Source organism: Pseudophryne corroboree, chromosome 5 (assembly GCF_028390025.1).
Source record: "Pseudophryne corroboree isolate aPseCor3 chromosome 5, aPseCor3.hap2, whole genome shotgun sequence".
NCBI lineage: Eukaryota > Metazoa > Chordata > Amphibia > Anura > Myobatrachidae > Pseudophryne > Pseudophryne corroboree.
Genome location: NC_086448.1, coordinates 257,819,664 through 257,845,792, shown reverse-complemented (window position 1 = coordinate 257,845,792; position 26,129 = coordinate 257,819,664). Strand labels below are relative to the sequence as shown.

General features: G+C 43.5%; 1 protein-coding gene across 3 annotated transcripts in view; it reads right to left on the bottom strand.

Annotated features, from left to right (window-relative positions):
- The window catches only part of RBMS3 (RNA binding motif single stranded interacting protein 3), a 932,710-nt gene that overhangs the window by 416,144 nt on the left and 490,437 nt on the right, over window positions 1-26,129 (bottom strand). The window lies entirely within an intron of this gene.

Genomic DNA, 26,129 nt, shown 5'->3' with positions numbered 1-26,129 from the left:
AAGATAATTGATAATTGAAAAAAGTTCTTAAAAAATATTAATAATTCTTAATAATAAAGAAATAATTGAATAATATCACAATTTGCATAAACCTTCACAGTTGGCAATGGAAAACGCAATATATATTGACAATCAAGAAAGGGGCCAGCAAATGCACATGAGAATGTATGAATGAACACTGGTAGTCAAATAGAATGTATAGAAAAAGTTTACTACATTATTCTTAAAATATTGCAATGATAACCACAATGTGCATCACAACTCACAAAATGCTTCAAGAAAATAAAGCTATGGTCACCTAGCTGCATTCAATGCCCATATGTAAGAGCTCCTTTTAAACGAACCATCCCCACCCCCGCGCTCCACTAACAACAAACATCTGTATACAAGGTTAACACGGAGCTGCAACAGCCGCAGCAGCCGTAATCACAGGACCAAGTGAGCAGATGCCTGTATCCGGAAGCCATCATGAAATACAGCAGCCGGAGAAGGTGTTTTGGAGAATGGACGCTTGCGGACGTCAGGACACAGTTGTGGAAGACAGGTAAGGCTCTGTAAGGAGAGGGGTTGGGCCCAGGCGGGCAGCCTTACACAGGTCTCGAGATTTCCCTTACCTAAGTCTGGAACTGACCCCCGGAGTTTCTGGAGATCAGGAGGGCATTGTGGAAGAACGTCACCCTGACCATATCTGGACCCCGGTGAGGAAAGTGTGTTTGGAGTTAATTATTTGCACCATTGCTGATAGTCCCCCCGCCCAGAGCAGCACAGGGGTACCCCTATAAAAATGTGGAACATACCTACAAGCCTTATCCGGCTTATGTGGACAATCGTCCCCAAAACAAATTGTATACCAGACCCAGAGACATTACTTACTTTATATGGGGACTTTAATCGGAGCTCATATGACTTATTATATTCCAAGCCCAGAGAGGTGGGATGCCACCCTCTAGTAGACATGTGACTATTTCAATTCTAATGAACTAAGAATATTTCTAATACCCACTCTTTTTTCTTTTTTACCTATTCCCCCCAATTTCCTCCCCCCCCTCTTTTTTATTTTCTTGAAACATTTTGTGAGTTGTGATGCACATTGTGACTATCTTTGTAATATTTTTTGAATCATTTAGTAAATTTTTTCTATAGATTCTATTTGAATACCAGCATTCATTCATACATTCTCAGGCGCATTGCTAGCCCCTTTCTTGATTGTCAATGCATGTTGCGTATTCCATAGCCAACTATGAAGATAATTGTTGGTAAAGGTCTTCCTCATGGAATTTGTTATTCATTTCGAAGAACATCATCTTTTCCACATTTTGAGGACATAACCTCTGTCAAAGTCAGAAAAATATCTCTATGCACACTACCATATTTGCACCTCACACAGGTCCTTGCTGCGCATGCGTACGCTCTCCCGTACGTGCGCATACTCACAGTCGCGGGCACCCGCAGGCGCACGGTATGCGTATTTACGGTAGAGTTTATGTGATCGTAGCGTGCGACTCAATCGTTACACATTTTCACTATATAATGTATTTTGTAGATCATGGTCCCTTTGATAGATTCTGAAAGTTTGGTTAATATAGAATGTTCGTGAACAGAGAAATCCCTCTTTGTTTGATACGAAGGGTCAGACAGGAGTAATACAGTGGTGTTTAGTACCCATCGGAAGAGTATTTAATTAGCAATATTCCGGTGTTGGTTTGAAGCGGATTAATCGCTCGTGCGAATAGTTATGGACATAAGAAGTTTATGAACATTTACTGTATTTGCACTTACTTATCCATGCGGCGGGAAACCCAGATTCCCTCCCACCTGAGCTGTTGGAAATAGTCACGGCCCACCTGTATGAATCAACCTATGACCTTTTGTTATAATGCGAGGAGGAATTCCTGTGTCCAATGAACAATGAGATTGTAGGGACCATTGAATTGTATTGTGTGTGGGGCATAAATAGACAAGCCGATCACATCCAGCTCTCACTCTTCAACGGTTATCATTGCTGAAAATCGGGAGCTGGATGTCCAGAGGCGCATGCGATCGTTTCCCCTTGTGCGTAAGTTTTTCTCCGCAACTATATTGATCTTCTTGTTATTGTGGGCCAATTTCTCTCTCTCTCTCTCTTCTCCTCTTTCTCTCTTATTTTCCCTTAAATAGTAATTGTATTATATTTCCTGTGTAGTTATCTGGTTAGGTAGTTTATGTTATATTGTAGTGTATGATTTGTATTTGTATTAATTCTTTTGCAAGTATATCATTCATAATATATATATATTAGGCGTTGGACCCTAAGCCCAGATATCTGTGTATTTCTTATAGTATTAAGTATTCTCAGAGCGTCGGTGACGCTCAAACAGCTTTTGAGTTAATAAGGTTACACTGTGTTGCATCTACACCCTATCTCTACACTAAGGTTTTACAGCATATTACATTATTTATGGTTTAGATTTAAAGGTTTAACATTGTGAGCGTCAGCGCCGCTGGTGATCTCCTCGTGGTCCCGAGCGTCCGCTACGCTATAGCGAATCATTACGTTAGTCAGCAGCCAATAGCGTGCCTGCCTGTGATCTCTTGGCCGTGAGCGAACGTGACGCTTGAGCGTCTCGACTACGGCTAAGCGATTGTAACGCAACGAGCGTACCCTTACGGTACTTCATACGTAAATAGCGTACAGTGTTCTTAGACCTCATAAAGGGTTTTATATACGATAAATATTCAGCTTTATCAATTGGCGGCTCGCCCGTCCTTCACATATCTGCACTAGGTAATTTCAGCAGACATTATCCAGCAGCAAAGGGCGGGAGATCATATTCCTCGTAGTGCTGTTTGGATAAGCGTCTGCTTCGCTTAGTAAAGGGTGCTGAAGGAATCCGGGACCGGAGGTAAGAACAAAACGATAGTGTCCTTTTAAAACTGTTTATTTCTGTCTTGCGTACACACGCATATCTGCATTTCTTTTCATTCGTGTATTTTCATATATCACTCTCCTGTTTGCCATTTTATAATTGATAAAACGTGCTAAGAGAGTTGTCGCTATTTCATAGTTAAAGTGTAAAAGTAAAGGTAATACAGTTAAGGTATAGAAATACACGCAACTCTACCTAAAGGTATAAAGAGAGATTGGTGTGGTGCTTGGTAGATGATCAAGGATCATCTACATTGATAAAACGTGTTAGTTGTGTTACGGTGGACATTGGTTTTGTGTACACGTGTCTCTAACAAAGGGCTGAGACTCGCGTGCGCAAAGGCCGACGCACGCAGCGTAAATTACGCAACGGAGCGTCTGGGTACGCCCACGTAACTCAAACAACACGCGATAAATAACGCAACAGGCGATAAATAGCGAAAATTTATTTTAACATTCAAAATTTAAATTAATAGATCCTTCTCCTAATTTGTAACACATCTGGTCTAAAGAGAAATTTCTGCGCAGAAATAGAAATAGAAACAAAAGTGTACATGTGGTGAGTGAGTGTTTTTACATACAATTTTGAGGTTGAACCAAAAGAAATCATCGAGTTCTCGTGAGGTACATACGTGTAAGTGACATGCACGGTGGCTAGGGAGGCATCCTTGGTTAAACATAAAATTTGAGCATTAGAGTATAGCAGACCAGGAGGTCATACTGTAACAGACCAGGAGGTCATAGCAGACCAGCAGGTTCAGGTACAGCAGACAAGGAAGTCCGCTATACAGTCCACAGGCACAACACCTAAAAGGGTTGGTGCAACACCCATATAGGCCATACAAGCTCTTGCTGAAGGAATTCGCAGCCGCAATTTTCGATTCCACTGGTCGCTCCGTACATAAGATTAGTTGCTTATGTGCTGAACGATTGTACCGCACGTAATTGTGTGCATTAGTAAACCTGACCGGTACTATTTGTGTACGAAGGTCATAAACGCTACTTGTACATTCTGACGTGATTTGTGTAATTTTTTATTTTTACAAAGGGAAGTTCGCTGGTCACTCAGGAATTGTCCAACAACCTCACCTTTACTGGAAAGAGTAAGTGTTCTGCGGATATCCCTCGCATGTTCCAGTAAACAAAGGTTAAATAGGTGCCCTGGGTCGAGTACGCCAGCACCATATCGGTGTGATCAGGTCATATTGGTCGGCGTGGGCAGAGTGAGTAAGGTGCTCGGTAAACCTTACCGTCAACCTATCGTGAATATCTTGGTTTTTTGTAAGGGTCCGTAACACCTGCAAATTATGGGGGCCAGTTGTTCAGGAAGGGGGCGATCAACCTCGGTTCGGGTTGATTCCATAAACCGTCCAGTCGGGTCGGCAAGGTACGTAATGTGTGAAAAGTACGGAAGTCACACAGAAGCTTTATGTGATGAATGGGAGAGAATGACAGTACATGACGGGGAGAAATTCCCAAGAGTAGGTAGCTTCAGCACAGAAGTGTTAACGAATTTAAGGAGAAAGATATGTCTCATTAAATCAGCAAAGAGACGAATCAAGCATTATGATTATTTGCAGTTGTGGCAACAGGAGGGTGACATACAGAGAGGATTGGCTCAGGCGGCGGGATCTGGCTCGATCAGGAAACTGATAGCCACGGCCCCACCGCCACCATACATATCAGGAGAGAAATTGGTTGCGGAGAATGACGCACTAAGGTGTAACACACAAACACTTAGCAACTGTGTAAATGTTAAAGATAATGTTAACCAATTAACCAATGCAAGTATTAACCCGTGCAAGTTGTACCCTGTTTTGAACTTTCCTCAGGAGTGTGATCAAGAGGACGAATCGGCAACAATTTCAGCGCTCTCTCTAGCAGCCACCATAGCAGAGACCACAGTAGGCACAGCTCCACCCCCGAGATTAGTAACAAAGGCCCCTAGCGGAGGGATAGGTGAGGTCGTATCAACGGGTAAGTACGGCACCATACACTATGCTGAAACTATTTCACCACAGCCTGTAGAATCTACACAGAATGAGGTTGTTAGAGTTAATCCTGTTAAGGTAATAGTAGTTCCAAATGGGAAAACAGACACTTCAGGAGTCACTCCTGTTAGGAACATTGCCATGTATAGCCCATTTTCCCGAATGGAATTAAGGACCATAGTGTCTGAATTCCCTGACCCTAGAAAAGACTTAGTTGCCAGCCAAAAATACATCAGAGACCAAGGTAACACGGTAGAGCCCAACAACAAAGACTGGCAGATATTGCTGAGAGCATGTTTACCCTCCAATGTTGACGCAACTCAATTTTTAGCTGACTGTGGATTAGATCAGGATGTACCTCTTACAGATGTGTACAACAAAGACAATGTAAAAAGAATAAGCTTACAGTTAAAAGAGTATTTCCCAGCGGTAGTTAAATGGAACAAGATTTTCTCCATTAGACAGAAAGAGTCAGAAACTGCTGCAGAATATTTCCACAGGGCATTATTAGAAATGGCAAAATACACAGGCATAGAGGACATTAAAACAAACATAAACCATCGAGAAGTAGCAGTATCGGTACTGATGGATGGTTTAAAAGAGTCATTAAAGACTAGGGTACAGACCACACAACCATGTTGGCGAGGTCTGTCTGTGGCTACTTTGAGAGAGGCTGCTATTGATCACGACCGGAATATCACCAGACACAGGGAACAACAAGGTGATAAGTTAATGGCAGTAAGTATACAGGCCTTGACCACAAAACAGCCTGTGTTAATATCACCAAACCCTGTGGGTAAGTCAAATGTGGTAACATGTTATTCTTGTCACAAACAGGGACACTTTGCACGAGACTGTAGATCGAGAAATATAAAAAAATATTATCAACCCCCTAGACAACGACACGATACACGACATTGGGATCAGGGTCCGCAGAAACGGAGTTATGAGCCACATGCAGGGGAAACAAAAAGATATCCCCCGAACAGAGACTGGCAAGCCTCTGGTAGCTCCCAATTAACTCCATCACAAGTAGTTGCTGCCAGCGGGATTCAGGGAGGTCACCATACCCAATAGGGGTGTGGCCATACCTGTAATCTGCAGCCAGTAAAATTGATTGCAAGCCTTGGGAGTGAACCAGAAATTGCAATCAATGTAGCTGGTAAATCATTAAACTTTCTTGTAGATGCAGGGGCGGCCAAATCAGTGATAAATTCGACAGTGGGCATGAGAACCACTGGTAAGACAATTCCAGCCATAGGGGTAACGGGAGTAGTCCAGCACTACCCTGTTAGCAAACCAGCCGAGATTACAGTAGGGCCTTTACATACCAAGCATTCCTTTTTGCTGGCTGCATCGGCACCGACTAATCTCCTGGGAAGAGACTTACTGTGTAAAATGGGGTGCGTCATTTATTGTACTCCTGAAGGTGTATTCTTGGACATACCTGAGAATCACGCTCAGGAAGTACGAGACATGTTAGACTCCCCATCAAAATTAATGTCACATACCATTATGACAAATAGGACTCCCTCCCAAGTAGAAGAAATGACATCTCAGATACCAGAGTCACTTTGGACTAAAGATGGACAGGACACTGGATTAATGGCAAACGTAGCTCCGGTAGTTGTACAAGTAAAAGATGGTAGGATAGCTCCAAAAATCCCACAGTACCCTCTGAAGCCAGAGGTGGAATTAGGAGTGTATCCCGTAATAGAGCGCTTGCTACAACAGGGCATTCTGGTAAGAACGTCCAGCACTGCCAATAGTCCCATCTTCCCTGTTAAAAAGAGTGGGGGGAGGGGTTACCGGCTAGTGCAGGATCTAAGGGGGATTAACAAAATAGTTGAGAGTCAGTTCCCCGTAGTGCCAAATCCAGCTGTCATCCTAATGCAAATCCCTCCCACTGCGAAATTTTTCACTGTTATTGACCTCTGCTCCGCTTTCTTTTCGGTACCTCTGCACCCTGACAGTCAATATTTGTTTGCATTTACATACAGAGGAGTCCAATACACATGGACTCGATTGCCACAAGGATTCATAGATAGTCCAAGTATATTTTCCCAGGCTTTGCATGATTGTTTACAGTCTTTCCAACCAGTGAGTGGATCAGTATTAATACAGTACGTGGATGATCTACTACTGTGTTCTGATTCATTGGAAGCATCCCTGAAGGATACGAAACAGCTCCTGTTTCATCTTTCAGACACAGGACACAAGGTTTCCAAAGACAAGTTGCAATTATGCCAAACTAAGGTAAAATATTTGGGACACTGTCTAACACAAGGACTGAGACACCTGACCGCTGATAGAATTCAAGCAATTAGAGACATGACTCTGCCACAAACCCAGCAACAGATCAGAACATTTTTAGGAATGTGTGGGTATTGCCGTAACTGGATCCCAGGGTTTTCCATTCTAGCGTTACCCTTGCAGGAGATGGTCTCCTCAAACAAACCTGATCGGATTTCGCATACAGACGAGTCCGAGACAGCATTTGAGAGACTTAAACAGTGCCTAACGCAGGCACCATCATTGGGTATGCCAGACTATGGGAAACCCTTTGAACTATACGGAACAGAAAGTGCTGGTTGCGCGGCAGGCGTACTAACCCTAAAGCACGGTGATGCCAGCAGGCCAGTAGCATGTTACAGCGCTCAGCTAGATACGGTAGCGCGATCCCTCCCCACATGCTTGCGAAGCGATGCTGCGATAGCATTGCTAGTAACGAAAAGCGAAGACGTCGTGCTAGGTCACAACCTCACAATTCATACACCACATGCAGTGTCAGCCTTGTTAAATTCTGCCCAAACCAGACACGTCTCATCAGCGCGGTTTACAAGATGGGAATTGGCACTAATGGCCCCCGTAAACATCACCATAAGGAGATGCAGTGCATTAAATCCTGCAACATATCTCCCAGGTGTGCCTGGACAGGCACAAAGGGTGGAGGATGAGAGTGGTGGGGAAGGAGAATTTAATACAAAGGAAGACACACATGATTGTATGGAATATTTGACCCAAAATTTTACCGCAAGGCCTGACATCAGTGACAACCCACTGGAAGATGTAGAACTTACGTTCTACACGGACGGTAGTTGTCATAGACAGTCAGACTCGGGAGACTTGTGTACTGGATACGCAGTCGTAGATGACCAAGGCACCATAGAAGCGGAACCGCTAGGCCCACCTCACTCAGCCCAGGTTGCTGAACTGGTCGCCCTAACCAGAGCATGTGAATTGGCTAAGGGCAAATCAGCCAATATCTACACCGATTCTAGATACGCATTCGGGGTAGTCCATGATTTCGGAGCCCTATGGCGCCTCAGAAATTTCATGACGGCAGCTGGTACACCGGTAGCGCATGCAGCTCACATAAAAAGGCTTCTAACAGCGATACAGGAACCCGACAGAGTGGCTGTTATCAAATGTAAAGCACACACATATAGCCAAGACCCAGTATCACTTGGTAACAGCCGAGCAGACGAAGCTGCTAAATTAGCAGCTGCTACCCCCAGACAGACAGACACCACACAACTGATGGTATTTAATACCATCAACACCCAGAAGTTGTGTGAGATGCAAAATTTGTGTTCCACACAGGAAAAGGCAGTCTGGAAGGCAAAAGGATATGGCCAGGAGTCCTCAGGACTCTGGACGGATGGACACGGTAAACCAGTGGCCCCCAGAGCATACCTTCCATGTTTAGCTGAGGCAGCTCACGGGCTGACTCATCTGGGCAAGGAAGGGATGTGCAAGTTGGTAAGAGCATATTGGTGTGCCCCAGGATTTTCATCTCATGCGAGTAAAAGAGCAATGTCATGCCTTACCTGTCTGAGAAAGAACATCGGAAAGGCAATACCTACAGAACCATCTCATATCCCACCTGCCGGCGGCCCTTTCCAGGTAATACAGATTGACTTTATTCAATTACCCCCTTGTCGAAATTTGAAATATGTACTTGTTTGTATAGATGTTTTCTCAAATTGGGTCGAAGCATTTCCAGCGGCCACAAATACCGCTATGTTTACTGCTAAGAAAATTGTGCAGGAATTTGTATGTAGATATGGTATCCCTAGAATTATCGAAAGTGATAGGGGTACCCATTTTACAGGTGATGTCTTTCAAGGAATGTGTAAATTGATGGGAATTGATAGCAAGCTGCACACTCCATACCGTCCACAGGCGAGTGCTAAAGTGGAAAGAGTGAACAGCACTATTAAAAATAAACTGAGTAAAGTGATGGCAGAGACAGGATTGACATGGCCAGAAGCTTTACCCATTGTACTGTACAGCATCAGAACCACTCCCAGGTCCCCTCTTAATCTGTCTCCCTTTGAAATCTTGTTTGGTCGACAACCGCATGTTATGATTAACCCTCGGATGATTTGAAGTGTAACAATGAAGTGACTGTAAAATACTTGATTAACATGAGTAAACAGTTAAGGAATCAAAATGATAATCTGAAGTTAGTGATTCCTGATTTACCAGATAGTAATTGTCATGACATTGAACCTGGGGATTATGTAATGATACGGAATTTTCTATGCTCAGGTTGCCTTATTGACAGATGGGAAGGACCATACCAGGTCTTATTGACTAGCACTACAGCATTGAAGGTTGCTGAGAGAGAGACTTGGGTTCATTCGTCCCACTGTAAAAAGGTTGCTGATCCAGAAAGGCCCCGTGATAAGGAACAGACGGTAGAGGTTGTATCACTGGAGTGTCTGTTCCAGGAGAATTGAGGCGGCACCTGAGCATTGAAAATCACAAGACCAAAAGCAGTTGTCGATCCCCTGTTCCCTTTTATTGTTTTTCTCCAACTTCCCATCCCCTTTCCCTCAAATTATTTTTTTTCCCCTTCTCATTCTTCTCCGTTTCCTCCTACAAGATGGACTTGCCCCAAGAGACTGTGATCCGGATTTTCCTGTTGACCATGATGTTGACCAGAGCAGTCTGTTCCGGCGAGAGTCCCATGGAGGTCGAGAGGGGTTCTGGAAATGGTTCTGATGACAGAGATGGAGGCGTAGTTTTCCAAGAACAACTTAACCAACAAGTAAAGGCGAGTATCAGAAAACGATCCGATAGCATTGACCATAGAAGGAATTGTGAAGGATTGTTAGCTGAAGAAAACTGTATCTGTCGGCTCTGTAACAATGTCATTGAGGATGGGTGCATAAAGAAATGCCAATCCAGTTTTAATATCCATATGGACCGGCATCCATTGAGTGACTATCACACCTTAGTGGGTAGTGTGTTAAATAAAACAGATTGTTGGGTATGCTCTCAAGTACCTCAAGGTCATAGCAAATCAGGGCTAGTACCATTTCCTTTAACGTTAGGGGAGGTACTTGAGTTAAGTGGTGGGAGACCGGTGGACAGGAGGTTTAATATCTCCAGCCCTCCTAGTTTGAAGCTCCACCAATACCATGTGGATAGGTCCCTATTATGTTTTAACATCTCCAATCCCCGAAAGCCGGGAAATTGGGAAGTGTCATGGAGTAATCAAACCATGACCTTTTCGCATAGAGCAGATAGAATGCCTACAGATACAGAGCTTATACGCCACATAGCAAGTAGAGGAAAATCTTTCCGATATAGGTATACCTTAGGAAATAGGATTACGAGAGTTGGAGAGGTATCACCAGGATACTGTGCACATATCGTACAACCTGATACGTGTACTAAGCAGATGGAAGAATTAGGGTTAGGAGATTTCACATGGAAGGTGTGTAATATGGTTATGTCCTACTCCGTCCCATATGTTCTCCCCGATGATGCATATTTCATATGCGGGAGAAAGGCGTATAAGTGGCTTGCCCCAAACTCTGAAGGATTGTGTTATATTGGAAAAGTACTGCCTGAAGTAATGACTGTATCACATGACAAAATGAAAGACATACACCGTGTTGCCCAAACTCCTTATACTCACACCCATTACGAGCACGTAGTTAAACGGCACCTGATAGAAAGAACAGAGCATCCGGCCTCTGACATGATCCATGAATCCACCGGGATTCAGTTTCTAATCGCGTTAGACATCACTCGCACCGCCAGAGGAGTGTTGAATTATAAATACATTTCTGCGCTCGCCAATTTGTTAGATAATATCACTGAAATGTATGATGACACGTTTAGGTATACTGGAAGAGAACTTCAGGCTTATAAAACAGAACTGGTACAGCATAGAATGGTTCTTAATTACCTCACAGCAGTGACAGGCGGATATTGTGTCACACTGGCAACACAATACGGCGTGAAATGTTGCACATATATTACGAATAGCACCGAGGACCCGGTCGAGGTCATAGACCAAAAGATGGACGATATTCTCCAACTGAAGTGGGAATTTCGCAGGAGACACAATCTCACTCTTGCTGCTGTAGGTAATGAGCTGACTGGTTGGGTGTCATGGTTGAACCCGCGAAATTGGTTCTCTGGTTTAGGAGACTGGGCTCAAGGAGTCATAATGGATGTTGGGAAGTTTCTCCTATGTATCTTAGGTGTTATCATAACGATTGGCTTGATATTTAGATGCGGGCAGGCTTTGATGAAGTGCAATCGTCGTACTAGGGTAATGAGTTTAAGGAGTGAGGAAACTGTAATTCCAATGGACTTGATTTATGACCCAACGGTAGAAACAATGATGTGATGAAAATGCGATTTCTACGGTCCGTTTCTTTCACCTGTTTTTCCGTTTTCATCCAAGGTAAAAAGACCCACTTGGACGAGGAATTTTGATGAGCCGATATATAGACAACAGATGGATTAAAGAAGAAGTTTTGACAACCTGATACACAGATTTTTGATGAACTATGCCATGGATCCCCAGTTTCCCTAGAAATTTTAAAATTACGCTAGCCCAACACTTTTGTAAATCTATGGACATTGACAGCTTTTGCTCGCACCTTATGGGCAAAAGCACAAAGAAGACTGCATTCAACAGACACCAAACAAGACCTCAATCGACGAATGTACATTTACCTGACATAGAATACCACCGCATTTACCGTAATTATGTCTTTTCTTCATTTCTACAACCCTCAGGTAATGACACACATAGTCGATAGGGAATACAGGCACAGATATCAGCAATCACATATCTCCCCCATTCATGTATCATCAACTAAAATGTGCTCCCCCATTTTGTTACAACCAAAGCCGAAAAGAGCTCGGTAAAGTTTGACAGCCCATCCACAGACCCGTACCACGGGATAAGAAGGAATTCAAATGTATACTTCGCAATACCTCGAAGCTTGATTTAAAACACGTACGGCACGATGATACATGACCCCCAAGCACGGATTCATACACACATGCTTCTGCTATCTCACTAGGTCATACCCTTTTCCTACCTTCTCCTCTCCTCCCCTACCCAACCATGTAAATGTATTAACCCCTGACATATATTTTTCTCTTTTTGAAATGTTTTAGAAGGTGGCAGTTATTGTTGACTGCCAAAGGGTGGACTGTCAAAGTCAGAAAAATATCTCTATGCACACTACCATATTTGCACCTCACACAGGTCCGTGCTGCGCATGCGTACGCTCTCCCGTACGTGCGCATACTCACTGTCGCGGGCACCCGCAGGCGCACGGTATGCGTATTTACGGTAGAGTTTATGTGATCGTAGCGTGCGACTCAATCGTTACACATTTTCACTATATAATGTATTTTGTAGATCATGGTCCCTTTGATAGATTCTGAAAGTTTGGTTAATATAGAATGTTCGTGAACAGAGAAATCCCTCTTTGTTTGATAAGAAGGGTCAGACAGGAGTAATACAGTGGTGTTTAGTACCCATCGGAAGAGTATTTAATTAGCAATATTCCGGTGTTGGTTTGAAGCGGATTAATCGCTCGTGCGAATAGTTATGGACATAAGAAGTTTATGAACATTTACTGTATTTGCACTTACTTATCCATGCGGCGGGAAACCCAGATTCCCTCCCACCTGAGCTGTTGGAAATAGTCACGGCCCACCTGTATGAATCAACCTATGACCTTTTGTTATAATGCGAGGAGGAATTCCTGTGTCCAATGAACAATGAGATTGTAGGGACCATTGAATTGTATTGTGTGTGGGGCATAAATAGACAAGCCGATCACATCCAGCTCTCACTCTTCAACGGTTATCATTGCTGAAAATCGGGAGCTGGATGTCCAGAGGCGCATGCGATCGTTTCCCCTTGTGCGTAAGTTTTTCTCCGCAACTATATTGATCTTCTTGTTATTGTGGGCCAATTTCTCTCTCTCTCTCTTCTCCTCTTTCTCTCTTATTTTCCCTTAAATAGTAATTGTATTATATTTCCTGTGTAGTTATCTGGTTAGGTAGTTTATGTTATATTGTAGTGTATGATTTGTATTTGTATTAATTCTTTTGCAAGTATATCATTCATAATATATATATATTAGGCGTTGGACCCTAAGCCCAGATATCTGTGTATTTCTTATAGTATTAAGTATTCTCAGAGCGTCGGTGACGCTCAAACAGCTTTTGAGTTAATAAGGTTACACTGTGTTGCATCTACACCCTATCTCTACACTAAGGTTTTACAGCATATTACATTATTTATGGTTTAGATTTAAAGGTTTAACATTGTGAGCGTCAGCGCCGCTGGTGATCTCCTCGTGGTCCCGAGCGTCCGCTACGCTATAGCGAATCATTACGTTAGTCAGCAGCCAATAGCGTGCCTGCCTGTGATCTCTTGGCCGTGAGCGAACGTGGCGCTTGAGCGTCTCGACTACGGCTAAGCGATTGTAACGCAACGAGCGTACCCTTACGGTACTTCATACGTAAATAGCGTACAGTGTTCTTAGACCTCATAAAGGGTTTTATATACGATAAATATTCAGCTTTATCACCTCCTACACCGTTTACTGATTAGGTGTCACGGTTGTTGGTACTTGTGGAACCAGACGAGGTCTAGTAGCTAGTTGGGTGGAGTTCCGATGACGGAATAGTGTGGGCTTGATATATGGCCTGCTCATACAGGCGTGACAGGTACAGCTAAAGTCTATGGCTGGCCACAGGTGTTCGTACAAATACGGGTAACTAGAACACTGAGGACACCAGTGCAATGAAAGTTGAGTGACACTTGTAGTAGAGATTGATAACTGGAAGCTGGGATTGAACCAGCAGTACAGGACAGCTGGATAGCTGGAAGCTGGGATTGAACCAGCAGAACAGGTTAGCTGGATAGCTGAAAGCTGGGATTGAACCAGCAGTTCAGGTAAACTGGATAGCTGGATGATGTGATATAAACAGCAGTAAAGGATAGCTGGATGCTGGGATTGAACCAGCAGTACAGGATAGCTGGAAGCGGGGATTGAACCAGTACAGGATAGCTGGATAGCTGGATGCTCAGTGATGCAGGCTTGCAGATAAACTGGAGATTGTATTGACCAGCGGTGCAGGTTTGCAGATATACAGGATATAGGACAAACAGTGGTGCAGGCTTGCAGATATCCTGTAGATGAGATAACCAGTGGTGCAGGTTAGCAGATATCCTGGAGATGAGATAACCAGCGGAGCAGATTTACAAATAACCTGGAGACAGGAATCAGGAAGTGCTGAAGTTGGTAGTGCACTGTCTCTTTAAGCAGGAGATTGCAGGTGCTCTCTACAGGCTTGAGGACAACAAAGCACTGACAGCTTCCCAGTGCTTGGAGCTGGAATATATACCGCTTGCTCTCTGGTGATAGGCTGAAGGGATCACATGTCAGTGAAACACTACCTGATTGGAGAGTTTTCTGCAGAAACAGACGATCAGGAAGTTTCATGCAGTATTCCAGGCTAGGCTTCAGAGTGAACTGAGGCCTAGCAGGCCGGGAAGGAACCGAAGCCTAACTATCCTGAAATGGATGCTGTGACTGACAGTGTGGGATGCCGAATGGACCAGCGAATGGCGGACAGTGCTTTGGACTGCGCCGCATGTATGTCAAAGTGTGACTGGGAAGCACTGTAAACCTCCGTTTTGTGACACTAGGTTCCCGGCTGTGCTGAAAACTTTTTGAGTACACACTGGAGGGTGGCCAACCTAAATAAAAGCAAAGCCAGTTTGTGCAAGGGCCTACAAATTGTCTTTTATTTCCTGCCAGTAGTGAAACGGACTGTCTGATATGCTTTTTTGGATGCTATCCCTAAAATAATCATCAACCATGAATATTGCACTACGGAGTACACACTGGAGGGTGACCAACCTAAGTAAAGCAAAGCCAGTTTGTGCTAGGGCCTACAAATTGTCTTTTATTTCCTGCCAGTAGTAAAACGTACTGTCTGATATGCTTTTTTGGATGCTATCCCTAAAATATCATCAACCATGAATATTGCACTACAGTTTGGCCTACAGCGTCACAGTATGTGTATGAATATTAAGCTGCAGTACGTGTATGAATATTAAGCTGCAGTACGACCTGCAGTGTCACAATACTTGTATGAAATTAGGGTTTAGCCTGCAGCATCAAAATACTTGTATGAACATTACACTGCGGTCTTACCTACAAAGCTGTGGTACGACCTGCAGCATCATAATACTTGTATGTAATTGAGGTACCACCTACAGTGTCACAATACATGTATGATTATTACACTGCAGTCTGACCGGCATTGAAAATAACAGTATAGTACACTGGGGTATAGCACAAAAAGCATATGTATTTTTTTTAGCTTTCTTTTTTTTTTTTTACCCTGGGGCAGAGCCCCTGGATGGACTGACAGAGCACACCTAGATTGACAGAGCACCGCTAGACAGACACAGCAGCCCCTTGTTGGACACAGTAACCACTTGATGTATGGACAGAGCACCCCTGGATGGACACAGCAAACCCTTGTTGGACACAGCAGCCCCTTGACAGATGGACAGAGCACTCCGGGTCAGGCACAGCAGCCCCTTGTCATAGACAGCAGCCCCTTGATGAACAACACAGCACCCCATTATGTACAACAAAGCACCCCTGGGGACGGACCACCTACAGTTGGTGCATACTTGCCTACCTGACCCTGTCCATGAGGGAGAAAATGCTCTGTTCCTGGACTTTCCTGGTAATGTATGATTGCCATCACCTGTGGTGAAACACCTTTCTTATCAATTAACTAGCTCATCACAGGTGATGGCAATCATACATTACCAGGACAGTCCAGGAACAGAGCATTTTCTCCCTCATGGAGAGGGGCAGGTAGGCAAGTATGAGTTGGTGTACCACCTACAGTGTAACAATACCTGTATGATACACTACGGTCTGACCGGAAGTGTCACAGAAAAATAATAGTATAGTACACTGGGGTATAGTACAAAAGAAGCCCCTTGGTAGATGGACAGCGCACCCTGGAGGACACAGCAACCCCTTTATGGACAGACAGATAATGACAGTTTTTGTTAATGAGAAATATTTCATTCAGAATAGTGATTATCCTGGATTTCAGACTCTGGTTATCAGAGTTTGTAAATTCCCATTCTGCTGCTCTCCTGACTTTCTCTGTAAAAAACAGAGGGGCAGATGTATTAAGCCTGGAGAAGGCATAAAAAAATGATAAAGCGGTGATATGTGCAAGGTGATAACGCACCAGCCAATCAGGTTCAATATGTAAATTGACAGTTATCAGCTGATTAGCTGGTGCATTATCACATTGCACTTATCACTGCTTTATCACTTCTCTAGGCTTAATACATCTGCCCAAGAGTGCTTTACAGGGATTATCTGGCTACAGAGAGGGCCACTGAATTATATGATAGAGGATGAAAACATCTTGTTATCCACATCGGTTATCCACATTTTACAGATATTATTCAGATTGCAAAATAGAGCTACAGTATGAATCAAGAACTGTTATGTTAAAGGGAAACATATCCAACTGCTGAATATATTGTTGTATTTTAAATCTATCTATGCTTATACCTTATTTAATATTGTATTATGTAAGTATGAGATATGGTGGCTAAATATATTTTCTATAAGATATAATGGGGTAAATGTGTGATCCGTCGTTATGTGGGAGAAGTGGCATCAGCGCACGTTATGTGCACTGATACCGCCTCTCCCCCATATATGACACTGGCGGAGCAAGCTCAGTGACAGGGGGTCTATGCGCCCTTGTCCATATCGGCACGCTGATATGAGGGGGCAATATTCAGGTATGAACAGTTGGCATCGCTGACCTTTCCGACACCTGCAGCTATCATTATTCGACAGCTGTCCCAGGGTGTGGTGGGTGCCGGCTCTGTCCTGTGCAGGAGATCGTGCGTGAGTAGTGAGATCTGGCACATACACAGTGCAGCCGGCCGAGCAAGCAGGCACAGCGCCTCGGCACTGAGCTGATGCACTGTGTGCTCGGGGGGCATCACTGGAGGGGGTTCACTCTCCCGTTTCGGCAGACAGGATGTTAATACATCTTATCAATGTCCCTTCCTGCTTCACCTCAGTAATGAAGCAAAAGAGGAAGTGTTATAGTGGCACGATCTGTTCCGCTAAATAACGTTTACCCCAAAGTTCTTATTCACCTCACTTTAACATGCTTGGGCACCTTTAAAAATCATAGACATACAGTGCATCCAGAAAGTATTCACAGCGTTTCACTTTTTCCACATTTTGTTATGCTACAGCCTTATTCCAAAATGGAATAAATTCATTTTTTCCCCTCAAAATTCTACACACACAATACCCCATAATGACAATGTGAAAAAGTTTATTTCTGTTTTTGCAAATTTATTAAAAATAAAAACGAAGAAATCACATGTACATATGTATTCACAGCCTTTGCCATGAAGCTCAAAATTGAGCTCAGGTGCATCCTGTTTCCACTGATCATCCTTGAGATGTTCCTACAGCTTAATTGGAGTCCACCTGTGGTAAATTCAGTTGATTGGACATGATTTGGAAAGATACACACCTGTCTATATAAGGTCCCATACTTGAGAGTGCATGTCTGAGCACAAACCAAGCATGAAGTCAAAGAAATTGTCTGTAGACCTCCGAGACAGGATTGTCTCGAGGCACAATTCTGGGGAAGGGTACAGAAATATATCTGCTGCTTTGAAGGTCCCAATGAGCACAGTGGCCTCCATCATCCATAATTGGAAGAAGTTCGGAACCACCAGGATTCTTCCTAGAACTGGCTGGCCATCTAAACTGAGTGATCGGGGGAGAAGGGCCCTAGTTAGGGAGGTGACCAAGAACCCGATGGTCACTCTGTCAGAGTTACAGCATTCCTTTGTGGGGAGAGGAGAAAATTCCAGAAGGACAACCATCTCTGCAGCAATCAACCAATCAGGCCTGTATGGTAGAGTGGCCAGACAGGGCCCCTTGACCCCTGTATTAAAATGGACCGGAAGCATATTGGATAATAAATCGCCCAGCAGTTATAGCTACTGCCGATGTGCTGGGCAATATAGATCATTGAGTTTCAATTAGCATTTTCAAAGTGACGTATATGTAAACAAGAGAAAATACAGTATGCAAATCTATTCCTCAAGAAAATAGAATAATGGTGGGAAGCAGTAATAACATATCTCAACACCATAATTATGCCATCAAAGGTGTGGAATTCAGCTCTTTAAATAAATGTTGATTAGTCAGTCACTACTGTATTTTACGCTTAAAAACAAATTTGTAATGTATGGTAGATCTTTAATAAGACTGAAATATGAATGATGTGCAAGTCATATTATTCTTCCTTTTCTGCCAAGACTTGAAGAGGAAGTCCTAGCTAAAATAAATATTGGATTTGTACGGTTTTATCCCTAATTTGATTAAAATATGAGCAGAAATAGAAATTAGCTTTACGTCTCGTACTCAGTAATTATATGCCCTAAAAAAAGCACAAGCCAAATCTTTTCTATTTACTTTTTTTCTATTAGTTCTTCTAAAAGAGAATTTAATATGCATGAGAATACTCAGATGCATGAGAATACTCAGATGCATATGTATGACAAGCTATTGCATGGAAATTTACAATGATACAATTGTCCTATTGCTAGCCATTCGCCATTGCTGGGATAGGGACCAAATGAAGGGCAAAATGGGCAACAAGAAAATTCACAAACATAATAAAATGAGAAGCAGACATAAGAAAAAAGGGTGGTACTGCTCAGGGCCGTCACTCGGGGCGCTGTCTCCCAGAGTGAAGGGCTCTTGGGGCGCATAGCCGCTGCCCCAAGGTCCATCCATCTTGCTAGCAGTATCGCCTTACCAGTGCTGCCTGAATCATCCTTTGGGCACTTCAGACATGCAACCTGTGCTGTTCTTCCAGGCAGCCCCGCCCCCACAGTATGATGTCATGCAATCAGTGTGTGTGGCCAGCACAGGATGCCATAAAGCCTTTTTGGCGCTGGTTCTGTGAATTATATATATATATATATATATATATATATATATTTCTGCCTTATACAAACCATGCTCATGCATGGGGCCGGGTGTAATGGCTTGCGAGACGGCCGTAGCTCCGAGACCCTGGATGAACTCGTACATTTTTTTAAAGCAACAAACGTTTACAAGGCAAAACCTGGTGTTGCCTTGTAAACATTTGCTTCTTTAAAAACCATTACATCCGGCCCCTGATATTTGCACATATATGCATGTTTGCAAAAATCAGGTGGGAATCATGTGATAACCACATAAATATCTCTATACAAATTTATGGTATGAAGTGTACAGGTGACTGAAAATGTACAAGCTGTCCTGAACGGGTTGACAGGATCCTGACAGCCGGGATATTGAACATAACCCTCCTAAACATATTGACTGCAAATGGAAAGAAAGTAAAGAATTAATATAGATACTGTATTGCAATATAAGATGTATGAGAGGATATACAGTATAACAACATGTTAAAGGTATTGTGAAACAAGACAAAATCTAGAGAGGTTAGTACATGGGTAGTTAAAGTACAGTAGATGAGCTACAGTATCCTGTAAGAGAACCAGTGTTTTCTGGGTTTTTTTTTTTTCTTGTTGTAAACTAAACAAACTGTTGAGTGATTTGTATGAGCATGCAGTTACACGCGGATAATCAGATGATATCTTCCATCTCATAAAATAATCTTCTCAGCAACTTTATGATTTTCACCCTTAAAAAACATTTCTACAGAACACTTTGGCATGATTGTTTTAAACTGTCTAATATAGGTAATTCATTCATTTACGTGTAGTTTACGAATTCAGTTATTACTGAAAATTGTATAGTACAGTGTTTGTAAACCAAATGGCCTGTAATCTGATATACTAGGGTAAATGTACTAAGATGGGAGTTCTATTTAAGATGGGATGTCAGCCATAGCAGCCAATTAGATTCTACTTCTCATTTATCTAGCAGATAATACCTGAAATATGTTTGGTTGCTATGGGCAACCAAACATATTTAAATATTAAATAGAACTCCCATCTTAGTAAATTTACCATAATGTTTGTGTAAAGATGACCACAACCCAGGGGGCAGCAGAGAGTCTTTCACAAATCACTTTTCATTAGTTTCATTGGGGGTCATTCCGAGTTGTTCGCTCGGTAAATTTCTTCGCATCGCAGCGATTTTCCGCTATGTGCGCATGCGCAATGTTCGCACTGCGACTGCGCCAAGTAAATTTGCTATGCAGTTAGGAATTTTACTCACGTTTTTTTCTTCGTTCTGGTGATCGTACTGTGATTGACAGGAAGTGGGTGTTTTTGGGCGGAAACTGGCCGTTTTATGGGTGTGTGTGAAAAAACGCTACCGTTTCTGGGAAAAACGCGGGAGTGGCTGGAGAAACGGAGGAGTGTCTGGGCGAACGCTGGGTGTGTTTGTGACATCAAACCAGGAACGACAAGCACTGAACTGATCGCAGATGCCGAGTAAGTTTTGAGTTACTCAGAAACGGCACAGAGATGTCTTATCGCAACATTGCGAATCTTTCGTTCGCAATTTTAAGAAGCTAAGATTCACTCCCAGTAGGCGGCGGCTTGGCGTGTGCAAAGCTGCTAAAAGCAGCTTGCGAGCGAACAACTCGGAATGACCCCCATTGAACAAACATCTTCAAACTTCTATAACTAAAGCTATTGCCACAACACTAAATACATACTGTATAAATAGATGTACAAAATATATGTATCTGATATATATCTTTGACCTCCACTGATCATTAACTACAGAATCCAAAGTTCCAGTCCATCATGTTTACTTTGCTTTTCCAGAAGTTTATACAATGTGACAAAGTGAAATAGTCTACCCAGACAGACTTTAAAATGCAGAATGATTTAAAATATAAAACTAGACAGCAGGAAGGGATAACAGGATTTCATTGTGTCACGCTATTTCAGTATAGGTTTAAGGTGGACATGTCGCCCGCATAAAAACTAACTGGAATATTTATTTTAATTTGTCAATGTAATCAAATGATTATTCTGGCTCCACGTTATTTTGACTCTGTGAAAATATCCCCACTGGATGTGTGGCTCCCATTTTACCGATGATTTGCACATGTAGAGATATCCCTGGGAATAAGTTGCGGACGCCATGTTCCCAGAGTCTACAGCGCTGCAACCACTGCCAGAGAAGAGGGTCCTGTACAGAATCTGCACACAGGTCCTCTCCACTCTTAATCCACCCCTGATCAGACCTTGGGGTAAATTTACTAAGGTCCCGATTTTGACCGAGATGCCGTTTTTTCATCAAAGTGTCATCTCGGTAATTTACTAAGCAATAATCACGGCAGTGATGAGGGCATTCGTAATTTTTTGGAAGTCTAACAAAAAAATTACGAATGAATACACCATCGGTCAAAACGCGGCTGTTTAACTATGAATCTCGGTAATTTACTAAGAAGTGCAAAGCAAAAAAAAACCAAACACTGCCGTGAAAAATTACAACTCGTAAAAAAGTGCTAAAAAAAACCAGACCTGCTTTTTTAATCCGTGATTGTATAGGCATGCACGGATCCATGAGATCCGTGCATGTATATCAGTGGGAAGGGGTGGGAAAGTGATTATTTTCTTTAAAAAAATTGCGTGGGGTCCCCCCTCCTAAGCATAACCAGCCTCGGGCTCTTTGAGCCGATCCTGGTTGCAGAAATATGGGGAAAAAAATGACAGGGGTTCCCCCATATTTAAGCAACCAGCATCGGGCTCTGCGCCTGGCCCTGGTTCCAAAAATACGGGGGACAAAAAGAGTAGGGGTCCCCCGTATTTTTAAAACCAGCACCGGGCTCCACTAGCTGGACAGATAATGCCACAGCCGGGGGTCACTTTTATATAGTGCCCTGCGGCCGTGGCATCAAATATCCAACTAGTCACCCCTGGCCGGGGTACCCTGGGGGAGTGGGGACCCCTTCAATCAAGGGTTCCCCCCCCCAGCCACCCAAGGGCCAGGGGTGAAGCCCGAGGCTGTCCCCCCCATCCAATGGGCTGCGGATGGGGGGGCTGATAGCCTTTGTTGTAAATGAAAAGATATTGTTTTTAGTAGCAGTACTACAAGGCCCAGCAAGCCTCCCCCGCATGCTGGTACTTGGAGAACCACAAGTACCAGCATGCGGCGGAAAAACGGGCCCGCTGGTACCTGTAGTACTACTACTAAAAAAATACCCAAATAAACACAAGACACACACACCGTGAAAGTAAAGATTTATTACATACATCCACACAAACATACATACATACTTACCTTATGTTCACACGAGGGTCTGTCCTCTTCTCCAGTAGAATCCAAGGGGTACCTGTTGAATAAATTCTACTCACCAGATCCCGGGTCCCAGGGTCCTCGGGGCAACCATTTGTAATCCAGGTACTTGAATAAAATAACAAAACGGAAAGCCGAGCCACGAACTGAAAGGGGCCCCATGTTTTCACATGGGACTCCTTTCCCCGAATGCCAGAAACCCACTCTGACTGATGTCTAAGTGGGTTTCTTCAGCCAATCAGGGAGCGCTACGTTGTAGCACCCTCCTGATCGGCTGTGTGCTCCTGTACTGTCTGACAGGCGGCACACGGCAGTGTTACAATGTAGCGCCTATGCGCTCCATTGTAACCAATGGTGGGAACTTTCTGCTCAGCGGTGACGTCACTTTAGGTCAACCGCAGGGCAGAAAGTTCCCACCATTGGTTACAATGGAGCGCATAGGCGCTACATTGTAACACTGCCGTGTGCCGCCTGTCAGACAGTACAGGAGCACACAGCCGATCAGGAGGGTGCTACAACGTAGCGCTCCCTGATTGGCTGAAGAAACCCACTTAGACATCAGTCAGAGTGGGTTTCTGGCATTCGGGGAAAGGAGTCCCATGTGAAAACATGGGGCCCCTTTCAGTTCGTGGCTCGGCTTTCCGTTTTGTTATTTTATTCAAGTACCTGGATTACAAATGGTTGCCCCGAGGACCCTGGGACCCGGGATCTGGTGAGTAGAATTTATTCAACAGGTACCCCTTGGATTCTACTGGAGAAGAGGACAGACCCTCGTGTGAACATAAGGTAAGTATGTATGTATGTTTGTGTGCATGTATGTAATAAATCTTTACTTTCACGGTGTGTGTGTCTTGTCTTTTTTTGGGTATTTTTTTAGTAGTAGTACTACAGGTACCAGCGGGCCCGTTTTTCCGCCGCATGCTGGTACTTGTGGTTCTCCAAGTACCAGCATGCGGGGGAGGCTTGCTGGGCCTTGTAGTACTGCTACTAAAAACAATATCTTTTCATTTACAACAAAGGCTATCAGCCCCCCCATCCGCAGCCCATTGGATGGGGGGGATAGCCTCGGGCTTCACCCCTGGCCCTTGGGTGGCTGGGGGGGGACCCCTTGATTGAAGGGGTCCCCACTCCCCCAGGGTACCCCGGCCAGGGGTGACTAGTTGGATATTTGATGCCACGGCCGCAGGGCACTATATAAAAGTGACCCCCGGCTGTGGCATTATCTGTCCAGCTAGTGGAGCCCGGTGCTGGTTTTAAAAATACGGGGGACCCCTACTCTTTTTGTCCCCCGTATTTTTGGAACCAGGACCAGGCGCAGAGCCCGATGCTGGTTGCTTAAATATGGGGGAACCCCTGTCAATTTTTCCCCCATATTTCTGCAACCAGGATCGGCTCAAAGAGCCCGAGGCTGGTTATGCTTAGGAGGGGGGACCCCACGCAATTTTTTTTTTGGATTTTACAGTGTTTAATTTAAAAAAAAAAAAAAAAAATGAACCCCAGCACGGATCACACAGATCCGGCCGAGATTCATTGTTAAAAAGTCGGCAGTGTTTTGCTAATCACTGCCGTAAAAAACAGAAAAAAAAAACGAATGACATCGACATCGGAAAACCCGAAAAGGCTAAATACGGCAGCTTAGTAAATTAGACGTAACCAATTCAAAAAGTTGCAATTTTACACTGTCGATGTCATTCGTGATTGAACTTTGACCTGAAACGGGAAAATACGAATCTTAGTAAATTTACCCCCTTGCCTGATAGAAGCTTATACCCCTTTCATACCTAAAACTGCGGGTCTTACCCGGGAATACGGTCCTGGGATCATGCAGGGACATTCCCGGGTAAGGCGCCTTTCATACCGCAGTCAGCAGCCCGGCATATTGCCGGGTTGCTGACGTCAGCGGTGACACAGCAGGGGCGGCGCTAGAGATCACATGATCTCCAAGCGCCGCCTGTACATAGAGAGTGAATGGGAGCCGGGGCGCATTGACCTGGCTCCCGTTCAAACCAAACAGTGAGCAAGGTTGAACAAAGGTCACTGGACCCGGTATTTCAACCCGGGCACCCTTTCATACTGCACATGAACACGGGTAATGCGCGTTCATGTGCCAAAAACCCGTGTTCAGAGGTGCTGGTGTGAAAGGGGTATTACAGTCTAAAATCTCTAACACACAGGTGTATACACACGCACATACACACACACACATTTATTTTGTAAGAATCTAGTAATGCTACCAGTATGCTTTTGAAGTGCGGGAGGGAGGAGATAAGAGCATCATGAAATACCTATGCAAACATGGGGAAACATATAAACTATTAACTGATAGGACCCTTGCCTAGATTGATCTCATGATTCCAGCACTGAGAGGTAGCTGTGCTAACCACTGTGCAAACCCTGCTTCTGAGGCATGTCAGTACCATTGACATGTTTTAGAATTAGGTCTAGAAACAGAGTAATAGGGAGGTAATGGAGGTGAGGACCCTAAGGAGAGGGATAAATGAATCGTATTGGCCTGAGGCAGCATGGCTGACACTGATAATATATCCAGCTCCCAGGGCACTGTAATACCCTTGAATTTTATTGGTTCTATGGACTTGGTTGGATTTGCAGGAGCATCATCCAGTATTGTGATTTTGTGCTTTACTACTAGCTGGGGTAGACAAAAGGCTTTGCTTTCTGGCAGAGATTAGTGGAATATCTGCCATTTTGCGAGATTTGACACAGAATTGGCCAATTAGTAAAGCTGTGACGTTCCAGCGAAGTTATCTTCTTCCAGTTCAGCTTTTGCTTTGCCATCGTGAAGTATAATTTATGCTCCTCTGACAATCCATTCAGATGTGTAGAGTGGTAATGGCAAGACTGGGAAAACCTGCAGAATTTCTCAGCAGAATGCAATATGAGGAAAAAAGTAGTTCTGGAAATTTCATGTACTTTCAATGTTCCAGAGAATGCAGTTGAGGCGTGGAATTGGAAATGATGGGGATGAACTGGTATTATCAAACCCTTTCTATGAAGATGACCTCTAATAAACTAGTTGTAATTGTAAGTATTATAATACAATCAGAATATTTATCTCTTGGGCAACAGCAGCATTTGATGATTGGGAAGAACTGCAATTGATTATATTATTCTCCTGCAGATTAAAACATATTTTACTGTGTGGATTAAGAATTGTCACTGCAGATTGCAAGTGATTTAAATCAATTTGTGGAATAACATTTCTTCAATGTACTTCTGCATTACTGATTCACTGCTGCACGTGTACAGATTACATATATGGAGTGTGAGACCATTTTTAAAGATTTTTCAGTGACCTTAAAATATCTTGTGATTACATTACATCTCTATAATTGACAGGCGGACTACCAAACTGTTTTTACTTTTGGCGATCTTCTGTTACACTTAATTATACAGTATACTTACTGTAGATGACATTCTAATCTCTACAGACTTGTTTACTCGTCAACAACATGTCAAGACTCCTCTGCAATGTCCGCAAGAGAGTGCTTTTTATGCCTTATTGCAGAATGTTATTTTCTATCACTTGTACATTGTAGCATACATATAGTATATTTAATTTGGTGCTTTCGATGG